The 25,094-nt window shown below is 42.4% G+C and overlaps 1 protein-coding gene across 3 annotated transcripts in view; it reads right to left on the bottom strand.

Annotated features, from left to right (window-relative positions):
• The window catches only part of LOC128692544 (cytochrome P450 9e2-like), a 108,223-nt gene extending 94,932 nt beyond the window's left edge, over positions 1–13,291 (bottom strand). For 2 of the 3 annotated variants that reach the window (XM_070090098.1, XM_070090100.1), the window contains exon 1: positions 13,138–13,291. The gene's annotated coding sequence lies outside the window, so the exon portion shown is untranslated. The remainder of the gene's footprint in view (positions 1–13,137) is intronic. The other variant, XM_070090099.1, reaches the window with a different exon arrangement.
• Positions 13,292–25,094: the final 11,803 nt, after the last annotated feature.

Genomic DNA, 25,094 nt, shown 5'->3' with positions numbered 1-25,094 from the left:
ATGTCACAGCGTCAACACTGTCACCCACCACTAACAACACAGTCATGTGACAGCGTCAACACTGCCATCCACCACTAACAACAGTCATGTGATAAAGTCAACACTGCCACTCACCACTAACAACAGTCATGTGATAAAGTCAACGCTGCCACTCACCACTAACAACAGTCATGTGATAAAGTCAACACTGCCACTCACCACTAACAACAGTCATGTGATAAAGTCAACACTGTCACCCACCACTAACAACACAGTCATGTGATGCCGTCAACACTGCCACCCACAACTAACAACACAGTCATGTGACAGCGTCAACACTGCCATCCACCACTAACAACAGTCATGTGATAAAGTCAACACTGCCATCCACCACTAACAACAGTCATGTGATAAAGTCAACACTGCCACTCACCACTAACAACAGTCATGTGGTAAAGTCAGCACTGCCACTCACCACTAACAACAGTCATGTGATAAAGTCAACACTGCCATCCACCACTAAGAACACAGTAATGTGATAAAGTCAACACTGCCATCTACCACTAACAACACAATCATGTGGTAAAGTCAATACTGCCATCTACCACTAACAACACAGTCATGTGATAAAGTCAACACTGCCACACACCACTAACAACACAGTCATGTGATAAAGTCAACACTGCCATCCACCACTAACAACACAGTCATGTGATAAAGTCAACACTGCCACACACCACCAACAACACGGTCATGTGATAAAGTCAACACTGCCACACACCACTAACAACACAGTCATGTGATAAAGTCAACACTGCCACACACCACTAACAACACAGTCATGTGAAGAAGTCAATACTGCCACTCACCGCTAACAACACAGTCATGTGATAAAGTCAACACTGCCACACACCACTAACAACACAGTCATGTGATAAAGTCAACACTGCCACACACCGCTAACAACACAGTCATGTGATAAAGTCAACACTGTCACCCACAACTAACAACACAGTCATGTGATAAAGTCAGCACTGCCACACACCACTAACAACACAGTCATGTGATAAAGTCAATACTGCCATCTACCACTAACAACACAGTCATGTGATAAAGTCAACACTGCCACCCACAACTAACAACACAGTCATGTGATAAAGTCAGCACTGCCACACACCACTAACAACACAGTCATGTGATAAAGTCAACACTGCCACCCACAACTAACAACACAGTCATGTGATAAAGTCAACACTGCCATCCACCACTAACAACAGAGTCATGTGATAAAGTCAACACTGCCACTCACCACTAACAACACAGTCATGTGATAAAGTCAACACTGCTACTCACCACTAACAACGCAGTCATGTGATAAAGTCAACACTGCCACCCACAACTAACAACACAGTCATGTGATAAAGTCAACACTGCCACACACCACCAACAACACAGTCATGTGATAAAGTCAACACTGCCATCCACCACTAAGAACACAGTAATGTGATAAATTCAACACTGCCATCCACCACTAACAACACAGTCATGTGATAAAGTCAACACTGCCACTCACCACTAACAACACAGTCATGTGATAAAGTCAACACTGCCATCTACCACTAACAACACAGTCATGTGATAAAGTCAATACTGCCATCAACCACTAACAACACAGTCATGTGATAAAGTCAACACTGCCACACACCACTAACAACACAGTCATGTGATAAAGTCAACACTGCGACACACCACTAACAACACAGTCATGTGATAAAGTCAACACTGCCACACACCACTAACAACACAGTCATGTGATAAAGTCAACACTGTCACACACCACTAACAACACAGTCATGTGATAAAGTCAATACTGCCATCTACCACTAACAACACAGTCATGTGATAAAGTCAACACTGCCACACACCACTAACAACACAGTCATGTGATAAAGTCAATACTGCCATCTACCACAAACAACACGGTCATGTGATAAAGTCAACACTGCCACACACCACTAACAACACAGTCATGTGATAAAGTCAACCCTGCCACCCACAACTAACAACACAATCATGTGATAAAGTCAACACTGCCATCTACCACTAACAACACAGACATGTGATAAAGTCAACACTGCCACTCACCACTAACAACAGTCATGTGATAAAGTCAACACTGCCACACACCACTAACAACAGTCATGTGATAAAGTCAGCACTGCAACTCACCACTAACAACAGTCATGTGATCAAGTCAACACTGCCAATCACCACTAACAACAGTCATGTGATAAAGTCAACACTGTCACCCACCACTAACAACACAGTCATGTGATACCGTCAACACTGCCACCCACAACTAACAACACAGTCATGTGACAGCGTCAACACTACCACCCACAACTAACAACACAGTCATGTGACAGCATCAACAATGCCACCCACAACTAACAACACAGTCATGTGACAGCGTCAACACTACCATTCACCCCTAACAACACAGTCATGTGACAGCGTCAACACTGCCATCCACCACTAACAACAGTCATGTGATAAAGTCAACACTGCCACTCACCACTAACAACAGTCATGTGATCAAGTCAACACTGCCACTCACCACTAACAACAGTCATGTGGTAAAGTCAGCACTGCCACTCACCACTAACAACTGTCATGTGATAAAGTCAACTCTGCCATCCACCACTAAGAACACAGTAATGTGATAAATTAAACACTGCCATCCACCACTAACAACACAGTCATGTGATAAAGTCAACACTGCCATCTACCACTAACAACACAGTCATGTGATAAAGTCAATACTGCCATCTACCACTAACAACACAGTCATGTGATAAAGTCAATACTGCCATCCACCACTAACAACACAGTCATGTGAAGAAGTCAATACTGCCACACACTGCTAACAACACAGTCATGTGATAAAGTCAACACTGCCACACACCACTAACAACACAGTCATGTGAAGAAATCAATACTGCCACACACTGCTAACAACACAGTCATGTGATAAAGTCAACACTGCCATCCACCACTAACAACACAGTCATGTGATAAAGTCAACACTGCCATCCACCACTAACAACACAGTCATGTGATAAAGTCAATACTGCCATCTACCACTAACAACACAGTCATGTGATAAAGTCAACACTGCCATCCACCACTAACAACACAGTCATGTGATAAAGTCAATACTGCCATCCACCACTAACAACACAGTCATGTGATAAAGTCAACACTGCCATCCACCACTAACAACACAGTCATGTGATAACGTCAATACTGCCATCTACCACTAACAACAGTCATGTGATAAAGTCAACACTGCCACACACCACTAACAACACAGTCACGTGAAGAAGTCAATACTGCCACACACTGCTAACAACACAGTCATGTGATAAAGTCAACACTACGACACACCACTAACAACACAGTCATGTGAAGAAGTCAATACTGCCACACACTGCTAACAACACAGTCATGTGATAAAGTCAACACTGCCACACACCGCTAACAACACAGTCATGTGATAAAGTCAACACTGTCACACACCGCTAACAACACAGTCATGTGATAAAGTCAACACTGCCACACACCACTAACAACACAGTCATGTGATAAAGTCAACACTGCCACACAGCACTAACAACACAGTCATGTGATAAAGTCAACACTGTCACACACCGCTAACAACACAGTCATGTGATAAAGTCAACACTGCCACACACCACTAACAACACAGTCATGTGATAAAGTCAACCCTGCCACCCACAACTAACAACACAATCATGTGATAAAGTCAACACTGCCATCTACCACTAACAACACAGTCATGTGATAAAGTCAACACTGCCACACACCACCAACAACACAGTCATGTGATAAAGTCAACACTTCCACCCACAACTAACAACACAATCATGTGATAAAGTCAACACTGCCATCTACCACTAACAACACAGTCATGTGATAAAGTCAACACTGCCACTCACCACCAACAACAGTCATGTGATAAAGTCAACACTGCCACACACCACTAACAACAGTCATGTGATAAAGTCAGCACTGCAACTCACCACTAACAACAGTCATGTGATAAAGTCAACACTGCCATCCACCACTAACAACAGAGTCATGTGATAAAGTCAACACTGCCATCCACCACTAACAACACAGTCATGTGATAAAGTCAACACTCCCATCCACCACTAACAACAGAGTCATGTGATAAAGTCAACACTGCCACCCACCACTAACAACACAGTCATGTGACAGCGTCAACACTGCCACTCTCCTCTAACAACACAGTCATGTGATAGCGTCAACACTGCCACCCACCACTAACAACACAGTCATGTGACAGCGTCAACACTGTCACCCACCACTAACAACACAGTCATGTCACAGCGTCAACACTGTCACCCACCACTAACAACACAGTCATGTGACAGCGTCAACACTGCCATCCACCACTAACAACAGTCATGTGATAAAGTCAACGCTGCCACTCACCACTAACAACAGTCATGTGATAAAGTCAACACTGCCACTCACCACTAACAACAGTCATGTGATAAAGTCAACACTGTCACCCACCACTAACAACACAGTCATGTGATGCCGTCAACACTGCCACCCACAACTAACAACACAGTCATGTGACAGCGTCAACACTACCATTCACCCCTAACAACACAGTCATTTGACAGCGTCAACACTGCCATCCACCACTAACAACAGTCATGTGATAAAGTCAACACTGCCATCCACCACTAACAACAGTCATGTGATAAAGTCAACACTGCCACTCACCACTAACAACAGTCATGTGGTAAAGTCAGCACTGCCACTCACCACTAACAACAGTCATGTGATAAAGTCAACACTGCCATCCACCACTAAGAACACAGTAATGTGATAAAGTCAACAATGCCATCTACCACTAACAACACAATCATGTGGTAAAGTCAATACTGCCATCTACCACTAACAACACAGTCATGTGATAAAGTCAATACTGCTATCTACCACTAACAACACAGTCATGTGATAAAGTCAATACTGCCATCCACCACTAACAACACAGTCATGTGATAAAGTCAACACTGCCATCCACCACTAACAACACAGTCATGTGATAAAGTCAACACTGCCACACACCACCAACAACACGGTCATGTGATAAAGTCAACACTGCCACACACCACTAACAACACAGTCATGTGATAAAGTCAACACTGCCACACACCACTAACAACACAGTCATGTGAAGAAGTCAATACTGCCACTCACCGCTAACAACACAGTCATGTGATAAAGTCAACACTGCCACACACCACTAACAACACAGTCATGTGATAAAGTCAACACTGCCACACACCGCTAACAACACAGTCATGTGATAAAGTCAACACTGTCACCCACAACTAACAACACAGTCATGTGATAAAGTCAGCACTGCCACACACCACTAACAACACAGTCATGTGATAAAGTCAATACTGCCATCTACCACTAACAACACAGTCATGTGATAAAGTCAACACTGCCACCCACAACTAACAACACAGTCATGTGATAAAGTCAGCACTGCCACACACCACTAACAACACAGTCATGTGATAAAGTCAACACTGCCACCCACAACTAACAACACAGTCATGTGATAAAGTCAACACTGCCATCCACCACTAACAACAGAGTCATGTGATAAAGTCAACACTGCCACTCACCACTAACAACACAGTCATGTGATAAAGTCAACACTGCTACTCACCACTAACAACGCAGTCATGTGATAAAGTCAACACTGCCACCCACAACTAACAACACAGTCATGTGATAAAGTCAACACTGCCACAAACCACCAACAACACAGTCATGTGATAAAGTCAACACTGCCATCCACCACTAAGAACACAGTAATGTGATAAATTCAACACTGCCATCCACCACTAACAACACAGTCATGTGATAAAGTCAACACTGCCACTCACCACTAACAACACAGTCATGTGATAAAGTCAACACTGCCATCTACCACTAACAACACAGTCATGTGATAAAGTCAATACTGCCATCAACCACTAACAACACAGTCATGTGATAAAGTCAACACTGCCACACACCACTAACAACACAGTCATGTGATAAAGTCAACACTGCGACACACCACTAACAACACAGTCATGTGATAAAGTCAACACTGCCATCCACCACTAACAACACAGTCATGTGATAAAGTCAACACTGCCACACACCACTAACAACACAGTCATGTGAAGAAGTCAATACTGCCACACACTGCTAACAACACAGTCATGTGATAAAGTCAACACTACCACACACCACTAACAGCACAGTCATGTGAAGAAGTCAATACTGTCACACACTGCTAACAACACAGTCATGTGATAAAGTCAACACTGCCACACACCGCTAACAACACAGTCATGTGATAAAGTCAACACTGCCACCCACAACTAACAACACAGTCATGTGATAAAGTCAACACTGCCACACACCGCTAACAACACAGTCATGTGATAAAGTCAACACTGCCACACACCACCAACAACACAGTCATGTGATAAAGTCAACACTGCCATCCACCACTAAGAACACAGTAATGTGATAAATTCAACACTGCCATCCACCACTAACAACACAGTCATGTGATAAAGTCAACACTGCCACTCACCACTAACAACACAGTCATGTGATAAAGTCAACACTGCCACACACCGCTAACAACACAGTCATGTGATAAAGTCAACACTGCCACCCACAACTAACAACACAGTCATGTGATAAAGTCAACACTGCCACACACCACCAACAACACAGTCATGTGATAAAGTCAACACTGTCACCCACAACTAACAACACAGTCATGTGATAAAGTCAACACTGCCATCTACCACTAACAACACAGTCATGTGATAAAGTCAGCACTGCAACTCACCACTAACAACAGTCATGTGATAAAGTCAACACTGCCATCCACCACTAACAACAGAGTCATGTGATAAAGTCAACACTGCCATCCACCACTATCAACACAGTCATGTGATAAAGTCAACACTGCCATCCACCACTAACAACAGAGTCATGTGATAAAGTCAACACTGCCACCCACCACTAACAACACAGTCATGTGACAGCGTCAACACTGCCACTCACCCCTAACAACACAGTCATGTGACAGCGTCAACACTGCCACTCACCTCTAACAACACAGTCATGTGACAGCGTCAACACTGCCACCCACCACTAACAACACAGTCATGTGACAGCGTCAACACTGTCACCCACCACTAACAACACAGTCATGTCACAGCGTCAACACTGTCACCCACCACTAACAACACAGTCATGTGACAGAGTCAACACTGCCATCCACCACTAACAACAGTCATGTGATAAAGTCAACGCTGCCACTCACCACTAACAACAGTCATGTGATAAAGTCAACACTGCCACTCACCACTAACAACAGTCATGTGATAAAGTCAACACTGTCACCCACCACTAACAACACAGTCATGTGATGCCGTCAACACTGCCACCCACAACTAACAACACAGTCGTTTGACAGCGTCAACACTGCAATCCACCAGTAACAACAGTCATGTGATAAAGTCAACGCTGCCACTCACCACTAACAACAGTCATGTGATAAAGTCAACACTGCCACTCACCACTAACAACAGTCATGTGATAAAGTCAACACTGTCACCCACCACTAACAACACAGTCATGTGATGCCGTCAACACTGCCACCCACAACTAACAACACAGTCATGTGACAGCGTCAACACTACCATTCACCCCTAACAACACAGTCATTTGACAGCGTCAACACTGCCATCCACCACTAACAACAGTCATGTGATAAAGTCAGCACTGCCATCCACCACTAACAACAGTCATGTGATAAAGTCAACACTGCCACTCACCACTAACAACAGTCATGTGGTAAAGTCAGCACTGCCACTCACCACTAACAACAGTCATGTGATAAAGTCAACACTGCCATCCACCACTAAGAACACAGTAATGTGATAAAGTCAACACTGCCATCTACCACTAACAACACAATCATGTGGTAAAGTCAATACTGCCATCTACCACTAACAACACAGTCATGTGATAAAGTCAACACTGCCACACACCACTAACAACACAGTCATGTGATAAAGTCAACACTGCCATCCACCACTAACAACACAGTCATGTGATAAAGTCAACACTGCCACACACCACCAACAACACGGTCATGTGATAAAGTCAACACTGCCACACACCACTAACAACACAGTCATGTGATAAAGTCAACACTGCCACACACCACTAACAACACAGTCATGTGAAGAAGTCAATACTGCCACACACCGCTAACAACACAGTCATGTGATAAAGTCAACACTGCCACACACCACTAACAACACAGTCATGTGATAAAGTCAACACTGCCACACACCGCTAACAACACAGTCATGTGATAAAGTCAACACTGTCACCCACAACTAACAACAGTCATGTGATAAAGTCAGCACTGCCACACACCACTAACAACACAGTCATGTGATAAAGTCAATACTGCCATCTACCACTAACAACACAGTCATGTGATAAAGTCAACACTGCCACCCACAACTAACAACACAGTCATGTGATAAAGTCAGCACTGCCACACACCACTAACAACACAGTCATGTGATAAAGTCAACACTGCCACCCACAACTAACAACACAGTCATGTGATAAAGTCAACACTGCCATCCACCACTAACAACAGAGTCATGTGATAAAGTCAACACTGCCACCCACAACTAACAACACAGTCATGTGATAAAGTCAACACTGCCACACACCACCAACAACACAGTCATGTGATAAAGTCAACACTGCCATCCACCACTAAGAACACAGTAATGTGATAAATTCAACACTGCCATCCACCACTAACAACACAGTCATGTGATAAAGTCAACACTGCCACTCACCACTAACAACACAGACATGTGATAAAGTCAACACTGCCATCTAGAACTAACAACACAGTCATGTGATAAAGTCAATACTGCCATCAACCACTAACAACACAGTCATGTGATAAAGTCAACACTGCCACACACCACTAACAACACAGTCATGTGATAAAGTCAACACTGCGACACACCACTAACAACACAGTCATGTGATAAAGTCAACACTGCCATCCACCACTAACAACACAGTCATGTGATAAAGTCAACACTGCCACACATCACTAACAACACAGTCGTGTGAAGAAGTCAATACTGCCACACACTGCTAACAACACAGTCATGTGATAAAGTCAACACTACCACACACCACTAACAGCACAGTCATGTGAAGAAGTCAATACTGTCACACACTGCTAACAACACAGTCATGTGATAAAGTCAACACTGCCACACACCGCTAACAACACAGTCATGTGATAAAGTCAACACTGCCACCCACAACTGACAACACAGTCATGTGATAAAGTCAACACTGCCACACACCGCTAACAACACAGTCATGTGATAAAGTCAACACTGCCACACACCACCAACAACACAGTCATGTGATAAAGTCAACACTGCCATCCACCACTAAGAACACAGTAATGTGATAAATTCAACACTGCCATCCACCACTAACAACACAGTCATGTGATAAAGTCAACTCTGCCACTCACCACTAACAACACAGTCATGTGATAAAGTCAACACTGCCACACACCGCTAACAACACAGTCATGTGATAAAGTCAACACTGCCACCCACAACTAACAACACAGTCATGTGATAAAGTCAACACTGCCACACACCGCTAACAACACAGTCATGTGATAAAGTCAACACTGCCACACACCACCAACAACACAGTCATGTGATAAAGTCAACACTGCCATCCACCACTAAGAACACAGTAATGTGATAAATTCAACACTGCCACCCACAACTAACAACACAGTCATGTGATAAAGTCAACACTGCCACACACCACCAACAACACAGTCATGTGATAAAGTCAACACTGTCACCCACAACTAACAACACAGTCATGTGATAAAGTCAACACTGCCATCTACCACTAACAACACAGTCATGTGATAAAGTCAGCACTGCAACTCACCACTAACAACAGTCATGTGATAAAGTCAACACTGCCATCCACCACTAACAACAGAGTCATGTGATAAAGTCAACACTGCCATCCACCACTATCAACACAGTCATGTGATAAAGTCAACACTGCCATCCACCACTAACAACAGAGTCATGTGATAAAGTCAACACTGCCACCCACCACTAACAACACAGTCATGTGACAGCGTCAACACTGCCACTCACCCCTAACAACACAGTCATGTGACAGCGTCAACACTGCCACTCACCTCTAACAACACAGTCATGTGACAGCGTCAACACTGCCACCCACCACTAACAACACAGTCATGTGACAGCGTCAACACTGTCACCCACCACTAACAACACAGTCATGTGACAGTGTCAACACTGTCACCCACCACTAACAACACAGTCATGTCACAGCGTCAACACTGTCACCCACCACTAACAACACAGTCATGTCACAGCGTCAACACTGTCACCCACCACTAACAACACAGTCATGTGACAGAGTCAACACTGCCATCCACCACTAACAACACAGTCATGTGACAGCGTCAACACTGCCACTCACCCCTAACAACACAGTCATGTGACAGCGTCAACACTGTCACCCACCACTAACAACACAGTCATGTCACAGCGTCAACACTGTCACCCACCACTAACAACACAGTCATGTGACAGAGTCAACACTGCCATCCACCACTAACAACAGTCATGTGATAAAGTCAACGCTGCCACTCACCACTAACAACAGTCATGTGATAAAGTCAACACTGCCACTCACCACTAACAACAGTCATGTGATAAAGTCAACACTGTCACCCACCACTAACAACACAGTCATGTGATGCCGTCAACACTGCCACCCACAACTAACAACACAGTCGTTTGACAGCGTCAACACTGCCATCCACCACTAACAACAGTCATGTGATAAAGTCAACGCTGCCACTCACCACTAACAACAGTCATGTGATAAAGTCAACACTGCTACTCACCACTAACAACAGTCATGTGATAAAGTCAACACTGTCACCCACCACTAACAACACAGTCATGTGATAAAGTCAACACTGCCACACACCACTAACAACACAGTCATGTGATAAAGTCAACACTGCCATCCACCACTAAGAACACAGTCATATGATAAAGTCAACACTGCCACACACCGCTAACAACACAGTCATGTGATAAAGTCAACACTACCACACACCACTAACAACACAGTCATGTGGTAAAGTCAACACTGTCACACACCGCTAACAACACAGTCATGTGATAAAGTCAACACTGCCACTCACCACTAACAACACAGTCATGTGATAAAGTCAATACTGCCATCCACCACTAACAACACAGTCATGTGATAAAGTCAGCACTGCAACTCACCACTAACAACAGTCATGTGATAAAGTCAACACTGCCACACACCACTAACAACACAGTCATGTGATAAAGTCAACACTGCCATCCACCACTAACAACAGTCATGTGATAAAGTCAACACTGCCACTCACAACTAACAACACAGTCATGTGATAAAGTCAACACTGCCATCCACCACTAACAACAGTCATGTGATAAAGTCAACACTGCCACTCACAACTAACAACACAGTCATGTGATAAAGTCAACACTGCCATCCACCACTAACAACAGTCATGTGATAAAGTCAACACTGCCACTCACAACTAACAACACAGTCATGTGATAAAGTCAACACTGCCACTCACAACTAACAACACAGTCATGTGATAAAGTCAACACTGCCACTCACAACTAACAACACAGTCATGTGATAAAGTCAACACTGCTACTCACCACTAACAACACAGTCATGTGATAAGTTTTATACTGTCTTTCACCTCTCACTTTCTTTCTTTATTTTTAACTTCTTTTATGTCACTTGGATTTTGTCTTATATAACATCCAATATATCCTCTCTCTGGTTTGCTCACCCTGGATAATATCCAGGAGTGAACAATAACAGTGACTCACACACTGATCAAGGAGTCATTCTCACTCTATAATAACTCTCACTCTATATTCGCTCACTCTATATTGAATCACTATATATATTAACTCTCACTCAGTGTAAATTGGCTCTTACTTTCTGTATACTAACTCTTACACACTGTGTATTAATTCACTCACTGAATATTAACAGTAAGTCACTATATATTGACTCACACACTGTGTTAACTCTCCTTCATTATATACATTGACTCACACACTATATGTTAACTCTCCTTCACTATATATTGACTCTCACACTGTGTTAACTCTCCTTCATTACATAATGACTCACCCTGTGTGTTAACTCTCCTTCACTATATATTGACTCACACGCTGTTTAACTCTCCTTCACTATATATTGACTCACACACTGTGTGTTAACTCTCCTTCATTACATAATGACTCACACTGTGTAATAATTCTCCCTCACTATATATTGACTCACAATATAGTGTACATGAAGTCTGACTCACTGTGGTTGTCAATGGTGTGGTGACAGCGAGAAGCTGTGGGAAACAAGACTTGTGTACACTTCTGTACAGTTTTTAAAGAACAAGGTGTATTAAGTTTACTTTGTATTAAAACTGATGAAACCTCTCCTGCCGGGCGAAACGTTTACTTTCCCACACTTAGCATCTTTATTTTCACTCTCACTCACTGTATATTGATCCTCACCCACTATATATTAACTATCACATACTGTTCACTAACACTAACTCACTGTACACTGGCCCTCATTTAATGTACACTGGCTCTCACTCACTGTACACTGGCTCTCTCCCACTGTACACTATCGTCCACAAAAACTTTATCTCAATCATTGTACACTGACTCACACACTACTGTACACTGTCACATTCACTGTACATGGACTGTCATCCTGTACATTAACACTCGCCATACTCCACTGTAAATCTAAAACAACACAATAACATAATTAACATTTAAATAACTTTACCTTACGCTTAAAGAATGATTTGTTGAACGTTATATTAACACAGCTGAATGTGCGTCCTCTGTCCTCCAGTTCTCCCGGCCTACTGACGCAGCTAAAACACACACACACACACACACACACAGGGCCAGATTAAGAAGTCTCCGGGCCCTAGGCTATTCAGATTGGCGGGGCCCCTTTGAGTTACGGGTAAGCGAAGCGACCCCTTCCAGCTTGGGGGTGGGGGGGTCGGTGTGAGCCTGTTTAAGGTCTAATTAAATACATTCTGGCTATTTAGATTAAATTTAATAGGGAAAGTACATCAAGACAACCAAAACCATTTACCAACAGCCATTATAACTATCTTGTTAAATCATGCATTTTAAAGAGAATAAACTCAAGACAGCATAGTATTACTAGATTAGGCTATTAAAGTAGTGACATCATGTACCTATTATATTCAGCATAACCACTACAGCACTATTATTCCCTTTATAAATCACTAACCACTATTGTTATCATTGCATCATGCATAAGACTATCAAATCATATAAACTAAAGAAAGTAAAGAATTGTTTATATTCACAGGCACTTCTTAAATAAACTTTTTTCTGGATTTCATATTGGCAAAATCATCAATTATATTCTGAAAATCAATATTTCTTGTTAAATCAGACTCAGTGGTCAACAAGGCTAGGTTACACAATTTGTCTTGGCTCATTGTTGAACGGAGCTGGTTTTTCACTCTTTTCAAAACAGAAAATGAACGTTCTCCTTCACAGTTAGTAGCTGGAAGTGTTAGGTAAAGGCTATACACTATGTCAACATTAGGGAAGGTTTCTGAGATACCTGCATTTCTTAAATGTTTCAAAGCAGCTGAGGGCGCACATTTTTCAGGTGGAGCTTTAATCTGATTCATATACCCAGAAAAATTAACTATTTCTTCAACAAATGTGTCCTGAACATCTGCTGAAAGGTGTTGTTGCAACTTTAATGCAGCTTCTCTCAATTCTGCATCTGGCAGAAATCCAAACAGAAATCCAAACTTGTCATTGAGATTCTGGTAGATTTCTTTTCTTTTCACCAATTCTGTAACCAGTGAATCCAAAATTACGATTTATGTAGCTGTCTTACATTTCTGCCTTGGTAGCAACACAATTTCATTGTCAGGCTCTTCAAAATTGCGTTTCCTCTTCCTTGACCGCTGATGATCAGCCCGGTAACTGTTGTCTTTCACCAGCAGTTTAGCTTTCTCTTCAAACATTTCAAAAGCTTCATCATTGCGAAGTGAGCTTACAAATTCCACTAAGCCTGCATAGAGGTTAGCACAAGTAGCCATTTCAATTTCAATTTTCTGGAGTGTCTTGTTCGTGGCATTTAACCGTTCCAGTATACAGTCCCAAAGCACACAGAGTAAGGCCAATTCAAAATCTTCCAATTTTGATGCTAAGCTGGCTGCTTCGCTTCTTGTAGTTGCTGTCTGGTCTTCATCCTTTGCTATTTGGATCAAAGCAGAACGTATTTCAGCAAAGCTGTCTTTCAAAGCATGTGTTGCATCATGCTGCGCTGACCACCTTGTTGTTGATAATGATTTGATGACATCTCCATGAATGGTTGACTTGAGTATACTCCACCGATGCGTTGAAGCAGAGAAAAAATTAAAGAGTGCTTGTAAAAGTCCAAAAAATGAAACTGCAGCGACACAACACTCCGCAGCACATGACCCAACAAGATTAAGAGAATGTGCTGAGCAGGGCACATATTCAGCAAGTGGGTTGATTTGCTTGATACGGGCTTGCAATCCATTATATTTACCCGACATGTTACTTGCATTGTCGTAGCTCTGGCCACGGCAATCCATAATAGAGAGATCATGTTCAAGCAGAGTATCCAGTACTACATTCATCATTGTTTCTCCATCATGGCCTGAAAGAGGAATGAATTTTATAAAGCGCTCTACAGGCTTACCACTGGAGTCGACAAAGCGAACAATGAATGTCAGTTGATCTGTATGTGAAATATCTGGTGTTCAATCTACACTTATTGCAAAGTATTTTGCAGTTTTCACAGCTGCTATGGTGTTATTGATGACCTTCTTAGTCATCAGTTCAATAAATTCATTGCATATAGTAGATGACTTGTAAGATACAGTGCCTCTTCCTGCATTCCCAAGGCGTGACACATGATTTGCTAAGAATGGATCGAATTGTGCTAACAGTTCTATGATCCCTAGGAAATTGCCATTGTTTTCCGAACCAAAAACCTCATTTTCTCCACGGAAAGCAAGTCCTCTTAGAGCTAAGAATTTTACAACAGCAACAACTCTTTCTAGAACTTTTCTCCAATAAGTGCGCTCTTTTTCAGTTTGATTTTCCAAATGAGAATTCAATAAGCCTTTTTTTCTGTGCACGAAATACACTGGCTATAATGCAGCTACTGTGAGTGGTGTTGTTTTCATGTTCCTCGAAACGCTTGGAATTTTTCCAGTTATTGAACCCCTGTGTGAAGGTATTTTCTTTGGTAGAAAATAGCTTGCATGCTGAACAGTACACTTTTCCTGAGCTTTCAGAGTATACCATCCATGATCTTTTCACAGTTTCTGAATTTGCAAGCTTCCTATAAAACATAGATGACTTTAAACAACGACGACTTCCATCATCATAAATCCATGCTGATTTCCTAAAGTCAATGTTTAGAGTTTGACTGAAGTTTTCTGCAATGAAAGCATTACGTAGAGAATCTGGGATTACATTTGGCCATGAGGCAGGATCTTTTAAGACAAATCCTGTGGATGAAATGTCCGTTGAGACATTGAGAGGAGACACAAAAGAAGTAGATGCTGGCTGAGAAATAATGGAGGGAGGGCTTCCTGTATGATCTGACGTATCTGCAGATTCAACTGTACTGGTAGCATCAGAAACTGTTTTCGTGAGCATGTCTGTGATCTTTCTGCAGCTTCCTACATCTTTCTTTTTCTGTTCTTCTTCTTGAATTTTCTTTTCTGTGAGCCACTCGCATAAGAACGTCCAACATCACGTTCACGAGATGCCATAATGAGGATGTATCACTGTCTGTAATCATGCAAATACAAATTTTTCATAATCAATTATTATTAATTTTTTAATTATTATTAATTTTTTTTTCTGTCAATTGAGGGGATATGGCCCTTGTAGCCCCCTTTCCTCTGGCTGCACATCTAAAAATTCAAAACGTTACCAGAAAGGAGTCATATACAGAACTTTTACCATAGATTAGGTTAGTGATTTGGGCTACGAATATTTTACTAATTCATCCTCCTTGATCTCCAATTTACTTAAACAGAAATCATACCGAGTCCAAGAACAATGCACAATGGTATTTATATTACCATTTTCATAACTAAACTAATCATTATGTTTTGCATGATATATGGCCTACCACCATAGATAAGGACATGAGAATTAAAGAATGCAGGGACAATTTTCAGTTTCACCCAACCAACGATTTTCTGATGTGGCTTATGTGTTTCTGGGGAAATATGTAGTAAATTAATTGATGTTCTACATCACTTCCGTCGCAACTTGAAAACTAAGCATTTGTGATGGAAGTGATGTAGAACATCAATCAATTGAGATCTGTTATTGAAATGATAAAGACTTAAAGACAGGACAAAGTGCTTTTAAAACCTACAAACGGAAGTCAGTTTGCGTTTTTAAGTTTTTCTTTATAGTATTTTTACCAAAAATGCGTCTTTACTGGTCCATGCATCTTTACTGGTCAAGTAACCCTATCAGGTACCTCCCTTAACATTTAGAGGCGAAAACAAACATTTATCCATACACATCAATGTCTATCAACAACACTTCAGTTAATTTGTCACAGTACAAGTCTAGATAACGTGTAATTACTACAGAAAATTGGAGAGGAATCTCCCATACTCACCCATTAGCGGGAAAACACAGCTGTTCTGATGTAAACAAAGGCGTGTTGAGTGTTGCCATCTATGGTTAGGTTTATTTATTTTTATTTTATTTTATTTCATTATTTATTTTTGTTTTGATTAATTTTTAAAAATAAATTTTACTCTCCAAACACTTGAACTTTTTAGGTAGGGACCCCTTTGCATTTGCACCATGTGCGCAGTCTTGGATGAGCCCCTGAACCCCTTGGACCATGGTGCCTCCAAATGCGTGGGGCCCTAGGCAAATGCCTAGTTTGCCTATGCGGTAATCCGGCCCTGCACACACACACACACACACACACACACACACACACACACACACACACACACACACACACATACACACACACACACTGAAATACGACAGGCAGAAAGACAGGAGAATGAGAACATCAAAGATGGACGAAGAAGACATGTCTGAGACTGTAAATTTTCAGAGAATTGGGGGAGTACTTGAAGGGGAGAAAACGGCCGATCATGCTGATTTTCAGAACAGAAACAGTGTGACACAGGATCTTGCAAGAGAAACCATCTTTGAAGGAATCGTCAGCATACAAGAGGGTGTTGCTAGACCGAGACAGAACAAAAACAGAATGACAGCAGCTGTGGGAGAGGACCCAAAAGTGAAAGGATCTAGGAATGAGGCAAGGACAGAATCAGCAGAGGTCAACCATAGCAACAAGAGGAAGCACACACAAAAATCATCCCCAGAACCCCACAACCAACACCCTATCCAAACACAGACCACAATCCACACTTACAGCCCCCACCCCACACCCCACACTATGCTGTAGACTCCTGTAGCACACTGCCAGGTCCCCACCCTCATGGAGCCCCCCCTCCAAAACACAGTTTTGGAGAGGAAACTGAAGGTATGGTACACCAACGCTGATGGAATAACAAATAAGTGGGAGGAGTGGCATGAAAGAGTCAAAGAGGCATCACTGGACATCAAAGTCCTCACAGAAACGAAGCTCACAGGGATGACAACAGATGCCAACCTTCCAACGGGATATCAGATCCTGAGGAAAGACAGAGAGAACAGAGAGGGTGGAGGAGTGACACTGTTGATCAAAAAACGATGGGATTTTGATGAGCTGGAGGGAGGAGACAGAGGAGAAGCAAAAAGATTACATAATAGGAATGCTTCAGTCTGTAGGTCCCAAGGTGGTAACTGCAGTGATGTATAACCCACCACAGAACAACAGGAGGCCAAAGCAGGAGTATGATAAGAGTAATAAAAAGATGTTGAAACACTGGCTGAAGTGGGTGATTTCAACCACAAGATTGGGAGAACTTGGAGCCACATAGGGGCCAAGAAACGTGGAGGGCTAAGATGAAGGAGGTGGTATTAGAAAACCTCATGTACCAACACATAAGGGACACTACCAGAGAGAGAGGAGAGGATGAAGCAGCGAGACTGGGCCTACTGTTCACCTTGAGTAGTGCAGATATTGAGATCGTCTTATATGAAAGACCCCTTGGAGCCAGTGATCATGTGGTTCTGAGCTTCAAATACATAGAGTTACAAGTGGAGGGGGAAGCAGGAAGGGCCGGGCGAATGAAGCCAAACAACAAGAAAAGGGACTATGCAGGAATGAGGAACTTATTGAATGGGGTTCAGTGGGATACAGAACTGGCAGAGAAGTCAGTAAACAAGATGATGGAATATGTGACATCAATATGCAAGGAAGCTGAGGATAGGTTTGTACCCAAGGGTAACAGGAATAGTGAAAAAGCCAGGATGAGCCCGAGGTTCACCCAAAAGGTGCTAGGAGGCCAAAACCAAGTGTGCTAGAGAATGGAAGAAGTATAGAAGGCAAAGGACCCAGGAGAATAAAGAGAGCAGTTGTAGAGCCAGAAACGAATATGCACAGGTTAGAAAGGAGGCCCAGAGACAATACAAGAATGACATAGCAGCGAAAGCCAAATCTGACCCAAAGTTGTTGAACTGCCACATCAGGAGGAAAACAACAGCCAAGGACCAGGTAATCAGGCTGAGGAAGGAGGGAAGTTCGCAAAAAAATGACTGCAATGTGAGGAGGTCAACATGAGATTGAAAGAAGTGTTCACAGAGGAAACAGAAGGGCCTCCAGAAAGGTAGAGAGGTGGGGAACACCATCAAGTGTTGGACACAATACATACAACCGAGGAAGAAGTAAAGAGGCTGCTAAGCGAGCTAGATACCTCAAGGCGATGTGGCTGGATAACGTCTCTGCATAGGTCCTGAGAGAGGGAGCAGAGGTGCTTTGTTTACCACTAACAACTATCTTCAACACATCCATCAAAACAGGGTGACTACCAGAAGTATGGAAGACAGCAAATGTAGTCCCAAGTTTTAAAAAAGGAGACAGGCATGAAGCATTAGACTACAGACCATTGTCACCGACGTGTATAGTATGCAAAGCCAAGGAGAAAATTATCAGAAGAGCGGTGGAGCACCTAGAAAGGAATGAGCTTATCAACAACAGCCAGCACGGTTTCATGGACAGGAAATCCTGCATCACAAACCTACTGGAGTTCTATGACAGAGTGACGGCAGTAAGACAAGAGAGAAAGGGGTAGGTAGATTGCATTTTCTTGGACTGTAAGAAGGTGTTTGACACAGTTCCAGACAAGAGATTAGTGCAAAAGCTGGAGTACCAGGTAGGGATAACAGAGAAGGCACTACAATGGATCAGGGAATACCTGTCAGGAAGACACCAGCGAGTCATGGTACGTGGCGAGGTGTCATAGTGGGCGCCTGTAATGAGCGGGGTGCCACAGGGATCAGTTCTAGGACTGGTGCTGTTCTGGTATTTGTGAATGACATGACGGAAGGAAGAGACTCCAAAGTGTCCCTGTTTGCAGATGATGTGAAGGGGGCCGTCGGTGAAAAAAATGTAGCTCTTTTGTTTACCGTCCGATTTCCTCCAGTTTTGGTGCACAAGACAGTGTTTTCACACGGTGTAAAAAATATTTGTCAAAAATATACCTCGAACAACAACTGAGAAAACACTGAAAAAGAACTGATTTACTGAAAATGCCCTGGGGGCAATTTATTCCTATATGGGGCGACGTAAGGTTGTTTGGACACTTGGTGCCGAGAGAACAATGCTTATGCGAATTTAATACGTCACCTGTCCTCTAAATAATGTATCTTTATTTCACAAAAAAATGAAGTTTGTTAGTTCTTGGAATGTTACAAAAAATCTGCCCTTTACTCCCACATAATTCCCAAAGTATTTGGAATATTTCCAAAAATTGCACGTAATAGAGAAATCATTATTCTACATTTTCTGTGAATATTATTCCATTTAATTTAGTAATAAAGGAAGAATTATTGACATTAGGTGAATAAGTTACTTCCGAGATATTGGCCTGGAGCGCCGGCCGGCCCGCCGTCTCGAATTTTTTTTTTCGCGAAAATCGTGTTTGTTTGGGTGTATTTCTTAATAAACTGATGTTCTAGTGCAGTTATCCTCTTCAAAACACCATTTTCTCTTACTGAGAGACCAAAGAATACGACATGAGAGGATTTACTCATTTATATTGAAATATTCCCGATGGTCTCTCTCCATATTATGGCCTATTTTATTCAGTCTAGTGTATATAACATGTTTGTATGTTATTTATAGTGTTTATTATATCATATTAGATCAATTCTGATAGATAAATAAGCCGTAGAGTTGATATATAAGCTGATATAATCGTAATAATGAAGTGATTTCTCCTGGCACTCTCTGGAGCGGGAGTACTGCCAAGTGTTCCCAGATGGTGCCTGATTGGCTGGCACTCTACAGATAAGCTCCGCCTACTTTTATATGATGCCAAATAGTCAGTTATTACATTAGAAAGAAAAATGCAAGAAAAAGCTATAAAAAAAACAAGGAAAAAATTCCAAAAAATATATGAGCTGTGAGCAGACGCGCTACCCATACCACCGTCACCATACCTGATATAAATGATGATAATTTCTTGTAGAAACGTCGTAGAACATTGATTCTTGTACCATTGTGTTGCCAAAGAGTTAAGCTATTTTTCTGTATATATAACTCAATTTCGATTTTTTTTGAGAGCGCGCGGAAAATTGGATGACGGCCCCCTAACTGATACTCGCCTACTTGTGTTTTCCTCATCAGTTCCATATCATCAGCGAACAGTGACACTTCTGAATCTATTCCTTCCACTATGTCATTCACATATACAAGAAACAGTACCGAACCTAGGACTACTGACCCTTGTGGAACACCGCTCGATACATGTGCCCACTCTGACACTTCAGCACGTACCAACACTCGCTGTTTCCTTCCTCTCAGGTATTCCCTGATCCATTGCAGTATTTTCCCTGATATTCCTGACTGCTCCTCTAAATTTTGCACCATTCTCTTGTGTAGTACTGTGTCAAAAGCCTTCTTGCAGTCTAAAAAGATGCAATCTACCCATCCCTCTCTTTCCTGTCTTACTTCTCTTAGCTTATCATAGAACTCAAGTAGATTTGAGACACAGGATTTCCCATCTCTGAAGTCGTGCTGATTGTCACGTATGAGCTCAATCTTTTTAATTTGTTCCACCACTCTTCTACTGATAATCTTTTCCATGACTTTACATACTATACAATTCGTTGACACTGGTCTGTAGTTTAACACTGCCTGTCTGTCTCCTTTCTTAAAAATTGGAACTACATGTGCTGTCTTCCACGCCTCAGGCAACTGCCCAGTTTCAATAGATTTACTCAAGATTGCTACTTGTGGTGTGGAAAATTTTCTAGGGTGATTACATGTATGTACCTCAACATTATATACATACAAGTAATTTCATTGGGGGACAACACTATATTGTTTACCGTAGTCACCCCGTGTAGACATGTGAGAAAACTTCACCACCCCTGGTCACTGCAGGTGGGCCTTTGACCTCACAATCTTATCCATATCTATCCGAGACCAGTATAGATTGGATAGCACCCACAACTACGGCGCTACTAATTAATTGTGGACTGTATAGATTATATTAGTGTAACTGAATGAAGGGGGGGGGGGGTTACACATGGATATATCCATCAAGGAAAAACACTTGTACATAATCCCACCACTTACCAGATATTCTCTGGGGGTCACTTGATGTAGCTGGATCACCCATAACCTATCCAATTACAACATACCTAACTGGCCAGTATCAGTCTGCTATAACTAGAAGGGTTACTTAACTGTGAGTGATTGATACTCCTTATTTCCTCCATTCACCATCTCATTTCGATGTCCTGCTACACTGACATGGTTCTTATTCCAGCAGGACAAGGTATCCATTGGTTTGTCCCAGTTTAGAAGTCGTGACTTCATAAAACTTCACTATCCTCGGGAGGGGAACAACGTGGTCTAACGTGTTCACTCGGAGCAAGGCGACTTATTTCACTTCACGCATTCTCTTAGTGTTATTATCATTAATTACATTACAATTCACAAGACGATTTAATGTCTCATAATTATTATACACATTCGATGTCACTCCATTAAGATCTGAGACCGATGAGTGAGGATTAACTCACGGGTAATTTCCCCTGGACACATTCCATGGCGACACACCAGCCACCACCGGTCCTACTATTATTCACTCATTTTACCACTTTATTACGGTGGTCCCGTAAATCACGTTCCCTAACTCTTCACCAGGAAAAGTTACAACACTTCCTATCATGAAGTGAGGCCTATATTAATCCTTAGGCCGCCATGAACGCCAATTTCCTGGTCCCATGTTTTCACAGCCTCCTCACTACATTCAAAACACTCCCGCCTCTCCCATGCCCTGAGTCGATTTGTCCCCCCGCACATCCGCGCATGCGCAAAGGGAACTCTTGGTTCTATCCTATTTTCAAATACATTTTTGACCCATATCGACACATTAAAAACCTATTAGGCACTATAGCTTCAGAAAATTAAAATATTTTCCACATGTGGCACACACAGTTCCTCTGCTCCCTCTTTCAGTATCCATGGAGATGTGTTATCTGGGCCCACCGGCTTTGAGGTATTTAGCTCATCTAGCAGTTTCTTCACCTCTACCTTGGTTATGTCTATTGTGTTCAGCACCTGCTTGTGCATCCTACTTCCACAGTTTGCTGGAAGCATTACCAACTCTATTGTGAATACTTCTCTAAATCTTGTGTTTAGTTCATCACATACTTCTGGTTACTCTTTGTGAGCTCCCCTCCTTTCCTCAGCCTGATTACCTGGTCCTTGGCTGTTGTTTTTCTCCTAATGTGACTATGTAACAACTTTGGTTCAGATTTGGCTTTTGACGTTATGGTGTTCTTGTATTTCCTCTGGGCCTCTCTCCTTATCCCTGCATATTCATTTCTGGCTCTTCTGCTAAACTCCTTGTTTTCTTGAGTCCTTTGCCTTCTATACCTTTTCCATGCTCTAGCACACTTGGCTTTGGCCTCTTTACACCTGTAAACCATGGGCTCACTCTGGTCTTACCATTTTTTTTCTGCTGCCCTTTGGTATGAACTCCTCTGCCTCACTGCACTTAGTAGTCACTAGTTCAATCATTTCATTTTCTGTCTTTCCCTCTAGTTCTCTTTCCCACTGCACTTCATGCAAGAGACTTCTCATTCCTATGTGGTTCCCTGTTGTGAAGTTCGGTTTCTCTTTGTTCTCGTGCTGCTGCTTTCTCCACTGTTAATTCTACAAGATCACTAGCACCAAGGGGTCTTTCGTGGGTGATATCCCCTATGTCTGAACTATTGAAGGTGAATATCAGATCCAGCCTTGCTGCAACATCCTCACCTCTCTCTCTGGTTGTATCCCTAACATGTCTCCAATATCTTAGCCCTCCATGTTTCTGATCCCCCATGTGGCTCTAGGTTTTCCCAGTCAATCTCTTTATGACTGAAACCCCCAATTATAAGCATTTTGTCCTACCCATATGAGCCCTCCAAGCCACTTCAACTAGTGTATCCATATTGCTCTACTGCACACAATATACTCTTCTCTTGGCCTCCTGCTGTTCAGTGGTGGGTTATACAACACTGAACAGTGTTCCTATAATGAAGTCATCAGTTTCCCTTCTTTCCATTCCTCCCATTTCCTCAAAACTCCACTGGCTTTAGATGAGCAGTGCTACTCCTCCCCCTCCTCTGTTCTCTCTGTCTTTCCTCATAATCTGATACCCAGGTGGAAAGATTGCATCTGTTATCTTCCCTGTAAGTTTTGTCTCTGTTAATGCTATGATGTCAGGTGATGCATCAATGATTCGTTCTTGCCACTCTTCACTCTTATTTGTTATTTCATCTGCATTGGTGTACCATAACTTTAGCTTCCTTTCCATTGCTGTATTTTGTGAGATGAAAGAGGAAGGTGCAGGCTGGGAGGGTGGGAGGCAGGGCAGAATATTATGGAAGGCTGCTGTGATTTTGAAATTAGTGCTTAGGTGGGTGGTGGCAATGGAGTGTGGTTCGTTTCTGTTTACTGTAATTGATATGTGGTGATGGGGTTAAGGGGTTTCTGTAAGAATTTGTGTTAGATGTTCCCCCAAAGGGGAGGCTTTTCTGTCTGTCGCAGCCTGTCCTGTTTCTCCTCCACTGGTTTTGTCTTGCTCTCACTTTCAGTTGTTCCCTTTCCTTTCATGTTCCATCTCGATTGAGGCACACTTTTTGATAATCTGGAGATTCCTTTAACAGTGGCTTCTGTTATAGTATCCTGTTCTGTATCACATCTGTCTTGAATGTCAATTTGATTTTTTTCCCTCGAATACCCCTCCCCCCCCCCCCAAGTCAGAAAATGATCAACCTGAAACATGTCCTTCTCTCCTGTTACTGCAATGATGTTCTTAATCTCTTTCCTCCCAATGCTTTCTTTCAACATAGGTTTTCCCTTCAGCCTTCTGAAGCCCACGAATAATTGACCTCACGCTCTCTTCTTCCCATTTCTTTTCCCTCCATATCTCTGGATCTGATTTAAGCATCTCCTTTTCTGTTTCCCTAATCATGTCAAAGACACCCTGATGGCCTGATATTACTACTGCTAAAGGCTTCTTAGTTCCATCCCCTCCTTCAATCCCCTCG

The sequence above is a fragment of the Cherax quadricarinatus genome, chromosome 30 (assembly GCF_038502225.1).
Source record: "Cherax quadricarinatus isolate ZL_2023a chromosome 30, ASM3850222v1, whole genome shotgun sequence".
Lineage (NCBI taxonomy): Eukaryota > Metazoa > Arthropoda > Malacostraca > Decapoda > Parastacidae > Cherax > Cherax quadricarinatus.
The sequence above is the reverse complement of the archived record's forward strand: the minus strand, read 5'-3'. Positions and strand labels throughout refer to the sequence as shown.